Genomic DNA, 13,841 nt, shown 5'->3' on the forward strand with positions numbered 1-13,841 from the left:
AGTGTCTGTGAATCATAATGGTTTTCTAATTACATGACCCAAACACCCAACAACTTGGTCATCTGGCTGCTCATTAGTTTCATCAATTGGCTGTAGTCACTTTGGAATCCTTGAGTCTTCTTCTTCTTGTTCTACCATCTGTAGAGTTTGCTCTCTTGATTGTTCTTTCTGAGGAACAAACTGTATATGTCAAAGCAGCAAAGAGTCCTGTGGCACCTTATAGACTAACAGACGTTTTGGAGCATGAGCTTTCGTGGGTGAATACCCACTTCGTCGGATGCATCTTCGTCGGATGCATCATCTACACTTCGTGTAGATGTCAACTGTTTCTGCTGAACTCTCCACTGTCGGTCTTGATCATATATGACCTGGGAGCTGAATTCTTTTTCTTTCTGACAACTGGCATTTTCCATCCTTTTTATCCATTCAATTTGACATGTCGTAGGGATTTCTTTAACTCTCTACTCCTGGGAGAATTTTTTTGTGTCTCTGTATTGTTACAGGTATTTTTAAATAGATTACCAAAATAATTGAAACGGGTGTGATTTTATAGTGTTATTTTGACAAATAAAATTTGCAGAATTTTGTAGAATTTTAAAATATGGGCACAGAATTTTTAATTTTTTTGGTGCATAATTCCCCCAGAAGTAACCTTTATGCATAGCTTTTGTCTTTGTAAGTTGTTTCTGTGTTGACCTGGCCCATGCAATTCAGAACACCTCCAGGATACTTCAGCTTTGGGAGGGGTTGAAGGTGATTGTAAGTCTCTTCTGAGATGCCTGTGACATCAGCTCCTGAGTCAATTTTAAAGTCAATAGCCTTACTATGAATATTGAATTGCATGCTCTAGGCAGGCTATATGTCATCACAAGTGATAGATCTCAGACACAATGGATCCTGATTGTCTCTAATAGGAGTCAACTCCCTGACTACTTTGGTGTGGCAAACATCTGCAATATGTCCATATTTCATGCACATATTACACCATGCATCTCTGGCTGGACATGCATCATCTCATGGAGGTTGGAATTTGTCCCTCTCAGCCTGGGAATTCTCCCTCCTTCCCTTAGGGTTTTTCTGACATTCAAGTGTCTGTTTATAGATTCTAAGCTAGTTTCAGGTTTAAGTTGGTCCTGCTTTTTGTTCTGTTGTTTGACTAATTCTGACTGTTTTGCCATCTGTATAACTGTGGCTTAGGATTCAATCTCTCTTCAATTGTAGCTACTGCAAAAGGTTTTTATCTGTTAACCCAATAACCAGCTTCTCTCTGGTATCTTCATGTTTTGCATTCCCCAAATCAGTTTTCAGCCAATGTCTGCAGAGCTGTTAAAGACATTCAGTGTTTTCCCCTGGTTCTTGAATTCTCTGGTGAAACATGCTCCTTCTTAAACCACATTCCTCTGAGGTATAAAGTATGAATCAAGCATTTACAGAACACTTTCAAAGTCATCTTTGTGGCTATCTTTAGTAAAGTCAAAGGATTTAAAGGTATGTTCTGCCTGCTTCCCCATAGCATAAATTAGAGAAGATACCTGTACATCTCCAGCTTCTTTGTGGCGTTTGTTTGCAATTTTAAATCTTGCAAAATACTATTTCAAGTCTGTCCATTGGAAAGGATTTTCAATGCTGAAATTCTCAGGGGCATCAAAGAGTGGCATGTTGAGATCCGGCAACCTTTTTTGCTGTTTTCCATCTGTTTCTGTCTGTAGTTTACTCCCGATGCCATGTCATGCTTTGTTATCAGATATGGACTGGCTACAGAGCTTGCTTATGCACACCAGATGTATTTATCATAGGATCCTTTAATGCTCTGTCAGGTATTACCTCATCCACCTTGTCCTACTAATATTCTGGGACCAACACAGGCTGTATGTAATGGATTAAAGTATTTTACACACAATGCCACCTAGTGGCAAAATAGTATAACACAGTTTAGCATTCTATTACAGGGGACAAATGTTATATCTTTCTCTGAAGCATCATACAGTCAGCCCTGTCACAGAAAATATCAGATTGGATAGACCACTGATCTGACCCAATAGGGCATTTCTTGGGAAAGATCCTCAGCCAGTGTAACTTATCCGTAACAATGTACACCACCTGAGGGGTCTGCACTCTTATCTTCTAGCTGTGTATGTATGTTTTTAGAGAAAATTGCTGAATTAGTTAACTCAACAATAATATATTTTAAAATTCTTTATAGTCCTGCATAGGGAACAAGTTAGGAAAGAGTAACTCTGCCATTTAGAAGTTCATCAACTTGACATAGTTTAGTAATAACAGGCAAGATCAAATTCCCATTGCAAGCAGTGGAAAGACTCCCACTGACTTCAATGGGAGCTGGATTGGGCCCAAGATGAAATGCTTGCCATGAGCCTAACTAGCTGAAATCTCTCATAGTGTTGTCATGTGAAGCTGTTTTATACATTTTCAAATCCTTTTGTTTGAATTGGATTAAACATAAAAGTCTTTTGCAAGGCCTTCTAGCTTTGGGAAACAAAGTAGCTTGCATAACAGCTAAGTAACCAAATACCATCCTCCTTTCTCCCTACTTAATGGTCCTGACCCAGATCCTCAGAGATATTTAAGCACCTAACTAGCACTGATTTCAATGGGAGTTAGGCACCTAAATACATCTGAGGTTCTGGGCCACTGAACCTGCAAACACTTACGCATGTGCTTAGCTTTATCCTCATGATTAGTCCTATTGATTACTCAAGTGTGTACTGTTAAGTATGTGTGAGTTTGCAGGATCAGGGCCAAGGTTTATAATTCTCGCTTGGTGCATCCCATTTTCCAATTGACCGCAAACTCCATAGTGGAGGGAAGGTGTCTTGCTGTACGCTTTGTAATTCTATGTCACATTTATCGCAGCAGTATCTGTAAGACACTTAGCACATTGCAGATACGATGAATACATAATAATAATAATTAATAGCAATAAATAGTTTCATCTCAATATGTTTTTCTTAAGAAAAAATACTGGATTTTATCCCCTATATTTACCTGGTCAATTAATTATGTCAGCTGCTTAACAACATCTATCAATTCACTAAACTATAGGAATTGTAACTGTGTTCTGAGATCAGGCACATCTTGCAATAATTTATAAATGTTACATACTAAAAGTAATACATTTGCTTATTCTTGAACTTTTTCAAAATGTCCCTCTGTGAGGAAATGTGTTTGTATTGTTATTAGTTTTGACAAACTGTTTTGTGTCTTGGCCATTGTTGAATGGTTCTCTCTGCCCCCAAGCCCACTGAGAGACAAAGAATTTGTAATGAATTTAATTAAAACTTTATGTGGTTTATGGCGCTCACTTCCAGCTGTTCTGCCATTCTTCTCCAGTGAATGAAGTTTTCTCTAATGCATAATGATGTGTTTTACATGAGAGATGTTTGAACCTCTTCTTAGTAGCCCTGAGGTAGTTTCCATGGTCTGAAACAGTGGCGAAATATATAGTTTCTTAAATTTCAGTGAGTTATGTTTGTTTATGTTTAAGTGGCATATGCTTCAATACATAGATATATCTATTAAAATGGGTTAAAGAAACAGACTAGTTTCGGCAATGGTCATTATGGGCCAGATCCTCAAAGGTATTGAAAACAATGGGCATTAAGACCTAAATACCTGTGGGGATCTGGGCCTATAGGCTAGATTGTGCAGCCCAGGTTGGTGAGCACTTACCCACACAAACAGTCCTAATAACCCTGAGTAGTTGCTAAGCATTGTGAGTAAGGGTCTTACCAGCTGGCTCCTTGTTGCTAGCTATCAATCCCTCTCCCCTGCCCCAACCCTCTCTCCCTCCCCCAAAAAAACAATTAAAACCTAGCATCTAATTTGGAGATTTCTTGCACACCCAATTTTTTTAGAAACGTGGAATACTATAGTCTTGTATTATTTATTGTGAAAAGGCCAGATTTTGAGATCCTTTCTCTGGGTCCAGTTGCTTTCTCATGTACAAATATAGAACAATTCAGGAGGGGTTGAAGGAAGGGAACACATTTCTGAGAGCTCTTCAGGGCAGGGATTTTCTTTTGCTCTCTTTTCCTATAGCACCTAGGCTCCGATTTAACAAATTACTTCAGCACGTGCTTAACTAATGGGATGTAAGCACATGCTTCTAAATTATTAATAATTTGTATTGTGGTAGCACCTAGGAGCCCCAGTCATGTACTAGGACCCCTCATGCGACACACTGTACAAACACAACATGAAAAGATGTCCCTGCCCCAAAGAGATTCCAAGGATTGGACTTCAGCACATGCTTTTAGCATAAGCTCACACATACATGCTTTGCTGATGTGGGGTCCAAATGCTATGCAGCCCTAATCCAGATTGGTGTCATGACTAGGGTTTGGCTGGTCAGGCCTAGTGGTCAGAGCAGTGGTGGTCAGAGCTGAAGTTAGGAACCAGAGGTCAGAGCCCAGGGTCAGAAGTTCCAAGAGCAAGCTGAGAGGCAGATCCATCACTACCACTGGCTGGCAAGCCCACCTTATTGCACAGACACTTCCTAGAACTCCCCTTGGACTTAAGTAGGGTGCCTGGACGAATCAGGGGCCATGATGGAAGCTGTCCTTCCAAGGCGGAACTTCTTGTGGTGTTTATTGCCACAGGGTTTGTATGATAATACACATGGCCCTGTCATGGCTGCGGGTAGCAGAACAGAAGAGTCAGCTGCCCTGCAGACCTGGGTTCTAAACTAATGGTAGAGGTCTGTGGAATTTTCTGTTGGGCTCTGTGTGTGTGTGTGTATCTCCCTTTATAAAAAAAGGAGGAAGAAGTTTAGCCATCAAACCCCACACTTCACCCATGATCTGCATGTATCTCAGGTGATCAGCAGGTCATCACCATCCACACAGAGGTGCTATGCATCTCTCCCCTGGCTCCCTGCCAGCACAACTTAGGTTACACTTGCATTACCCTCTGAGTGGATGGCCTGTGGAGTTGGGGAAGGAAATAATCTATAGCTGCTGGTGCAGCTTCGCACTTAATTGAGTGGGCTTGGTACTGGACATTACTGAACCTGAATTTAGCTTTGGGCTTGAACCCAAGTCTTTATGATATAAACTAGATTAAAGGGGTCAATCACAAGAGCAAAACTAGGATGGCCTCGTGGTTAAGGCGCTGCACTAATGCTTAGGAGATTTAAATACAGTTCCTGTCTCTGCCACAGACTTGCTATGTGACCTTGAGCATCTTACTTAATCTTTCTTTGCCTCCAGCCCCATCTATAAAATAGGGACAGAAATACTTCTTGTCCCCCAGATGTGTCCTTTCTGTTTAGACTGTAAGCTCTCTGGGACAGGGACCATCTATGTGTCTGTTCAGTGCCTAGTACAATGGGGCCCTGATCTTGGTTGGGGCCTCTAGATGTGGCTGTAATAAAAACCAACAATAATATGCTGACTTTCCCGTAAGCAGACTTCTCAATGTATTTTCTGAAACATGAGGGAAACCAGTACAGTAAGCTGGGACATGGCTAGGGCTGGTCAGAAATTTTCCGATGAAACTTTTTCCAGCTGAAAAGGCTGATTTTTCTTAATCTAAACATTCTGTGGTTATCTGTCAGTTTTGATGAAACTTCTGACAGAAGCCAGGCTGGTTTCTGACAGAAACCTGCCCAGTTTCCTGCCAGCTTACCCCCGCCCCCTCCATGGCAACCCATCTGTCAGGGAGCTTGGGAGCTGTCAGGCTGCCATAGAGGTGGGCAAGCTGGCAGGAAACCAAGCAGGTTGCCTGCAGCGGAGGCTCTCAGAACTTCCAGGCTCCTGGGTAGTTTGGGAGTCCAGGAAATATATTTGAAATGTTTGGTGTTTCTGAAACAAAGTATTGTGGAAATTCACTTCTGAAAAAAAGTGTCACGGTTTGGACTTTTTGTTCTCATGTGGGACAAAACATTTCCAAAACCTTGAAATTTTTTCATGGAAGTGAAATTCAGTTTCCCAGCCACTCTAGTCATGAGCTCTCTGAGCTATGCCAGGTTAGGGTTGTTGTCTAATGGAGGTCTGGCTCTCTTCGACCTCGGTGTTTGGGGTGCTCTCACTTATGGTTTCTGAAAGTGGTAAGCAAATGCCTGACTATCTCAGAAGCCAACTTTCCCTCAAAGCAGTAGGGCTCAGTGTTTCTTCTGTGAAAGAGTATGGCTTGCTGAAGCTGGGAGAAGAAGGAGGTGGGTGGGACAAGCTAACTCTTTACAAAGCTCACTTTTGGTTCTTATTTTTAAAAATCTTGGCCCAGAGAGGTCTGGGGTGTGGGCAAACCAAAATGCAAAGGTGTCTTTGTCAGGGTCTGTGGAGGCTGAGGGCTCAGTTGTGGAAGAGGAAGAGACTTCAAGAAGTTCCCTAGAGAAAAGGGGGAGGACAAAATGGCTTGAGCCAATGGGGCAGCCATAGGAAGTTCTTGCATCTTTGCAAAGAGTGGCTTTATCCATGGAGCCATCTCAGGGGGCAGATGATGGAGCCTCCAAACCTTCACTGGTTTTGAGTTGACTGCTGCTGACAAGGAGACCTTGGGTGGAAATAAGTGTGGAGGAAGAAGAGATAATATTTTTTGACTGACAGCTGTGGTTCTCTCCTTGGGTAGCTGTTGCCAGACAGTCAGGAAACTCGATAAAAGGTAAAAATCACCATGTGTGGGCCCCTCCTCTATGATATTGAACATCTCAGTGAGAGAGGCAGAGCTCTATAGTATCACCTCTTCAGAGGATGAGTTTGGGAATAGGAGATCTTCAGTGCAACAGAATTGCTGTGTCTCAGATGAGAAAAAAATATCAGTGGTTAGCTGGAGATAAGCCCCTCATGGGGGGAATCTGAATTTCTTTGTCCACATGAGTTCCTTCATTTAACATGGATATTTTAAGTTTATCCAATAGTATTAATGTGGCATTGTTCCCCAGCTGATGAGACATTTCATAGGAGAGTGTCAGTCATAAGTTAAAGAGCAAAAGGTTTTAAGGGAAGATTCACAGACAAGGTGAGACTCGGTGCCCAGTGGGATGGAAGAGAGTTCAAGATAGATGGGAGCAGCATGAGTGAAAGAAGAGTAACAATCAGCTGTGGAGAGAAAGCAGAGGCCAAGAAGAGCAGAGCCAGTCGGAAGGGTGTGTGTGGTACATGAGAGAGCAAGAAGGAGTAGGTGGAGTGAGTTTGGAAAACCACAAAGGCCGTTTCGGATTGTCCTCAGAAATGAGGAGAATGCCCATAAAATGTTCAGAGGAAGGGAATGACAGGAACCAACATCCATTACCAAGAGCAGCCTGACCAGAGCCTAATGAGTCAGCCTGTTTCATCTCCTTTGTATCCAGATGCTGAGACCAGGTTAGACAATGTGGGCCAGATTGTCTTGCAGTCTGGCTCCTTTGCAGCACTTGGGCAGCATAAAGGAGCCAAAGTCTGGCCTGGTTAGCTGAGAATCCTCCCAGAAGGGAGGTGGGAGTGTCAGTGGGATAAAACCAGCAGAGCCAGCTCCTGGACCAACTGCCCCCTCCCCAAAGCTAGCATAGAGGAAGGGATGGGGCAGAACACAGCTCCCCTGGCCAATTGTCAGCTGGTGGATAGTGCCTGAGAAAGCATCTACAGCTGGCATAAAACAGAGCAGACTCAATTTATGCTGTGGTGAAAGGTGAAGAAGCTGTGGCTTCAGAATCAGAGCTGTAACTTCCTCCCTTATGGTAGCCACCTCTGTCCTGCTAGCATAAGAAGCAAGGCAGAGCCACATGTGGAGTGCAGCAGCAGAGCGTATGACACTGTGCACTTGCTTTTAACAGCAGAGGGAAAAGGCAGAAATCAGCCAAGAAAGGAAAAGGAACAGTGAAAACACTATCTTTTTTCTGTGCTTTCTAATGTATTGCCTGGCATGGCTAAATAACAAAGGAGAAAAGTACATGAGAGTCTCAATGATAGCTGGCTTTATTAGCAAATGAAACTCCCACAACAAAGGCAGTGGGGATTGAAGAATGGGGCTTGGATCAAGAAAGATATGAATTCCCAGTCTATCGAAGGACTTGTCTCCATTTACCAGGGGATCGACATACGGTGATTGATCCATCGGGGTCGATTTAGCAGGTCTAGTGAAGACCCGCTAAATCAACCGCTGATCGTTCTCCCGTCGACTCTGATACTCCTCTGGAATGAGAAGCATAAGGTAAGTTGATGGGAGAGTTTCTCCCGTTGACCCAGTGTGGTGTAGACACCACAATAAGTCGACCTAAGGTATGTTGCATAACTTAGGTCGACTTAGCCCTGTAGTGTATACCTGCCCTAAGGGATAAAAGTATTACCCTCTCTGCCACATTCCGCATATAAAGCAATGATATTTTATAGACCCTTGTTATTAGGGGAGAGATAGCTCAGTGGTTTGAGCATTGGCCTGCAAAACCCAGGGTCGTGAGTTCAATCCTTGAGGGGACCACTTAGGGAACTGGAGCAAAAATTGGTCCTGCTAGTGAAGGCAGGGGGCTGGACTCAATGACCTTTCAAGGTCCCTTCCAGTTCTAGGAGATTGGTATATCTCCTATTATTAAAAAAAAGAATGGTGGACAGCTGGTGTCTCACAAGCTGCCCTCTCCCACATCCCACCCTGGTCTAAACCCCACAACCTCTTAACTTCTCTGCAAGTTGATCCTATTTTCACTGTGGAAAAAATGGGACACTGTCATCACTGATGCCACTGGGAAGTGATTTGGTGAGGATAAGGCAAGTTGACTGGGAAAGTTGGAAGAAAAAGGAGCTCCCACTTCCCTGCCCTCTCATCCTTTCAGAATGAAAAAGTAATGAACAAGGTCACTGTCAGTCCTTATTGTTTTCTCCTAGTCCCAATCTCTCCACTCCAGTACAGTTCTTCCCCCAATATATCTGTCTACTGTATCCCTAACACACACATCACTGATCCATTCACACCCTCATTTCACCAGTTGTCTCCATTCTCCTTGCACTCAGCCTTGCTAACCTGACCCATCCCTTGATCACCTCAGAACCTCCCCTCAGCTCCCTCTGGCCTGATGCCCACCTGCTCAGAAACGTTCACACATCTGTGCCCCAAGGTGAGAATCCTCCTTCCAACCTAAGCCATCCCAGGCTCAGAACCACCCTGTCAGCTCTGAATCCTCACATATCTGATATCCTGCGGAGCAGAGCACCCCATCACCTTTCTTTCTCTCTTTATTTATTTCCCTTTGTTTTCCATTCCTCTCTTTTTTTCTTTCTCTCCTGCTCCCTACCAAAGCAGGAAAGATGGAAGATCATGGGGTAAATTTGGTTAGCATGAATGCGGAAACAGTCACATAACCATATAGGTCACATAAAGGAAGCAAGGGACTACATTGTGACTGTCTTGGTATTTCAAGAGACTTTCCAATGTTTGATTCTATCTCACTAAATAGAAATATTAGGGAAGGAAAGAGCACATGGTAAATGATCGAATCTACTCCTTATTGTTCAGCAGGATTCCAATATCTTTAGATGGGTTCCAATTGGTATAAGGACAAGTTGTAACTTGAAATAAATAATTTGAATTCTATTCTTTCAGAGTTGTTCACATTTTCTAATTAATCTCACTATTAGGAAAGATTTGCAGTTAACTGGGTTTTTTTTGTTTAAATCTTCTCTTTGTGTTCTAAAATTCATGTGTCAGAGTTCTTAGAAAAATATTTATATATTCCAGAGACTAAGGTATTGAATGACAAAGGGATATTTTTAAATGAGTCTCAAAATTGGGTTCTCTGGCCCAGATCCTCAAAGATATTTAGATGCCTAAGGGAGTTAGATGCCTAAAAACCTCTAAGGATATGAGCCAAAAATTGTACACACATCTGTGTGCTCACAATTATTCATGCTCACTTTCTTGTGAGTTAAGACACTGTTGAATGCAAATAGAAGCACTTAGAGGTCTCAATCTCCAATTTCTGGAAGCTCAGTAAGAGGTTTGCTTGAATAAAAACTGAGGAAGAATTTAGGATTGAGCCCATATTTGGAAGAGAATAATTTAAATATCAAAGTTTGTTCAGGAAACAAAAATTGGAGACATTAGAAATGATGAAGAATAGGAGAACAAAGGCTACAGAAATTCAAGTATATCAGCGTATATAGATAAAGAAAACAGAATTAATTTCATGTAAAGGAACATAAGTGTTAAACTGTGGGAGAACCTGTGAGAACAGCTGCCATAGATTTGGAAATTTTACTTAACTTGGGCCAGCACTATTCATGGAAAAGTCAGTTCATGTGGACAGACGTTAACCATAGCTGGGTAGCAAGAACAGAAGATTAGAAAACATTAAATGAAAAAACTGTGCAGCCCTCTGTCTTGGGGCAACATTCAGGACTTATTGAAGTAAAAAGAAAGCTCCCATTGACTTTAATAGGACCAGGATTTAGCCGTAGGATAGCGAGTTAAGAGTTTTTTATGTGCCACGCTTTATATAAAGTTGCCCATTTTATTTTCATTTTCCTTGTTTCTGTCAGTGATCCTTAAGAACCCTGACTCAGTCATATTTTTACAAGAGTTTCTCACATGCCCTTGTGATCCTATAATGTAATATAGCCTGGTGTAATTATATTTATCTTACTGGAATTCCTTGAATGATTTTCTGTGCTTTGTTTTATATCTTTTATTTGAAGTACTGTGTGATCTGTGGAAAATGTATGCATGTCTACACACACATATATGTAATCTCCCATTCTATGATGAAATATGATAAAAATGGTTAAGGACACTGATAAGAAGTAAAATATGCGGTGGGTGATCTTAAATATGTCTAGGGATTCGAAAGACTGTTGTAGCCCTACAGTCTCATATTAGGCTATTGTTTCTAGCAATATTCCCTTTTTCAAAATACTACACATTTTTAAGTACACTCACTGTACTTATCTGAAACTTTGAAATGTTAGGGCCAGACTGTACTTCTATGTGGAAATACTTGCATGGTGTCAGGAAATCCCATCAAGCTTTCTCCAGAAGAAACCTGTGATTTGGCTCATGACCTTCTTATAAATACTCCAAGATCTATATGGATCCAAAATCAGAGAAAGACTCACCAAAAGAAATGAGTCCTGAGAAGGGATTTGGTGGAGTATAATTATGCAAATAAGACCTTTTCATGCTCTAGATTCATTTACCTATTTAAGTAGAAGCTTAAAAGAAATAAAAAAGTGGTATAATTTCTTATCTCGATGCATGTTTTTAATTTGGAATCTGGTGTCACATTGCTTCTGTCTCTGAAGATCTAGATACTTCTTTTATGTAGCGCTGGTCCAAATTTTTCTTATGAATTTTTTTTCATTGAAAAATGGCCTTTTTTTAAAACAAAACTTTTTTCACAAAAAAGTTCTTAACAGTGTCAAAATTATTCTTTTTTGGCTACCTTACTTATTTTCTGGAAATAAGGTATAAATCTCAAAATAAAGTATAAATTTTTAACAATGAGGGTAATTAACTATTGAACAATTTACCATCACTGGCATTTTTAAAAATCAAGATTGGATGTTTTTTCTAAAAGATCTGCTCTAGGAATTATTTCAGGAAAGTTCTGTGACCTGAGTTATACGGAAGTTCAGACTAGATGATCACAATGGTTCCTGTTGGGCATGGAATCCATGATTAGATGAATAAAATATACATTTTTATCAGTATTTTAATCATGTTTATTGAATTAGTTTTGACGTCATTATAGAAAATACTTAATTTACCAATGTCCACCTGCTCACACATACACACCTATGCCTCAGGCTGAGAACCATGCCTCTTCTAACCTCACCCATCCACAGCACAAAACCACTCCTTCAGCTTTCATAGAATCACAGAAATGTAGGGCTGGAAGGGATTTTGAGAACCAATCAAGTCCAGCCCCCTATGCTGTGGCAGGACCAAGTAAACCTAGATGACCATCCTTGACAAGTGTTTGTCCAACCTGTTCTTAAAAACCTCCATTGATGGGGTTCCACAGCATCCCTTAGAAATCTGTTCCACAACTTAACTACCCCTAAACCTTTCCCGGCTGCATTTTAAGCCCATTTCTTCTTGAACTGTGTGAACATGCTTGACATCGCAAGGGTCACAACACTCACCTGCCAACATCCAATCTCTCTTTTTCTCTCATTTTGTCTTTCCACCTGTCTTCAGCCATGGAAAAATTTACAAAACAATTTCAGTAATATTTTTGGTAAAATTTCATTTAAAATATTTCAAAAACATTGCACAATTGGTAAAAAGGTCCATTTTGAAACTTGCAAAACTTCTTAATTTCACCATTTTTCACATAATAATTTTCTTGTTTTTTTGACCAGCTCTAATTTGATTGTCGGTTTATCCAGGTGAAAATAAACACAAATACATTAAAACTAATTGTATGAATATTCTTGAAGCCATCACTTCCGCTGAATGACAGCAGTATAACAGTGCAAACGGAACAATGAGCTGAATTAACAGAGGTGTCCGGCACAAATCAATGGCTTGTTTGAATATGCATCAGGTAGAAGCTTGACAGTCCTCTACTGGACTCTAAGGGAGAAACCCTGGCTTCATTGAGATAGATGTCAAAACTCTCAGTGATTTCAATAGGGCCAGGACTTCACTCTCAGGGGCTAATTCTCATTTACACCAAGGCTGCTTTATATCATGCTAGCAGGCTGTAGATTACATTGGCACTCCCTGTTGCAGGCCCTCTACACTACCAGAGTGGTGTAAAGCAGCTCTAGTGTAACTGGGATTCAGGACATAGTAATTTACACTCATTTAAGTGATTTGGCCTGAAATGATACTATTCAAACAGTGGCACCCTGCTTTCATCCAGTAGCAGAAAAATCAGCAACTCCTCTTCAAAATCCTCCCCGGCCTCACCAGCACATTCGAATAAAAGACTTAATCTAGTGGTTCAGCTGAAAGAAATTTAAACCACAGTTCACTGATGTTGAGCCCAGTATTCCGCATCGGGAAACATAAAGAAAAGCATTGAAACACATAACTGAAGGCAACTGTTTAACAGACTCTGTACTGAACAGTAAGAATTTTATATCAAATGGTTCTGATTGCTTCTTCCCTCCTCCCGCCCCCCACTCCATTCTGATGGTCTTAATTTATAACATGTACTAATGAAAAAATCAGTGTATGCATAACAAATAAAGTGCTGATCATTCTTGAGCCTAGGGGTGACTCAGGAAAAGATGGTCACTTTATTCTGCCCCTGAGATCTCCTGCTTTATTGATGCCGACATGCATACACTTTCATATCCCTAGCAGTTTGCATATTTTGTTTGTATGAATATGCTGATTTTTTTGGTTTAGGATTAAAAAAAAAAAGTAGCAGCCTGTTTGATTTGTTGTAATAACAGCATGCTTTCTGCACGGACTCATTTTCTTTACCTTCGTAGCAAGATAACATACAATTAGGGAGTGATGTCAGCTTATAAAATTTTGGTGTAAAATTTTGGTCACACCAAAATACCATACTTTTTAACAAAACTGGCAGACGTCTTTTGGCAGCAGCTGCTTGCCATGTGATTTAAAACTTCCTGTCACTATAATTGATGTGTTTTTATTCTTTCCACTTCCTGAAGTCTGACCAGAATTAAAATTGCTGTTGGAATTTCCTGTCAAAGCAACTCATTTATTCGCTGAGCAGCGCACTGACAGTACTTTGATTGGACATTGCCTTCAGCTATTCTTGGGCAAAGAGATTGCTGTGAATTATACTCCTAGTGCAGGTTTGACTTCCATGCGTGCCACATCTGCAGATATATACAGATTGTCCATCATGCGGTAACCTTGTCCTAATGAAAACTCCACATGTAAAAAATGTTAATGATTTGAATATCAAACTTGGCCACCTGCTGGGGGCCCTG

The 13,841-nt window shown here is 40.9% G+C and overlaps 1 protein-coding gene across 5 annotated transcripts in view; it reads left to right on the forward strand.

The window, feature by feature from the left end:
- DYNC1I1 (dynein cytoplasmic 1 intermediate chain 1) overlaps window positions 1–13,841 on the forward strand; it is a 246,183-nt gene that overhangs the window by 74,018 nt on the left and 158,324 nt on the right. The window lies entirely within an intron of this gene.

The sequence above is a fragment of the Mauremys reevesii genome, linkage group 2 (assembly GCF_016161935.1).
Source record: "Mauremys reevesii isolate NIE-2019 linkage group 2, ASM1616193v1, whole genome shotgun sequence".
NCBI classification, from domain to species: domain Eukaryota; kingdom Metazoa; phylum Chordata; order Testudines; family Geoemydidae; genus Mauremys; species Mauremys reevesii.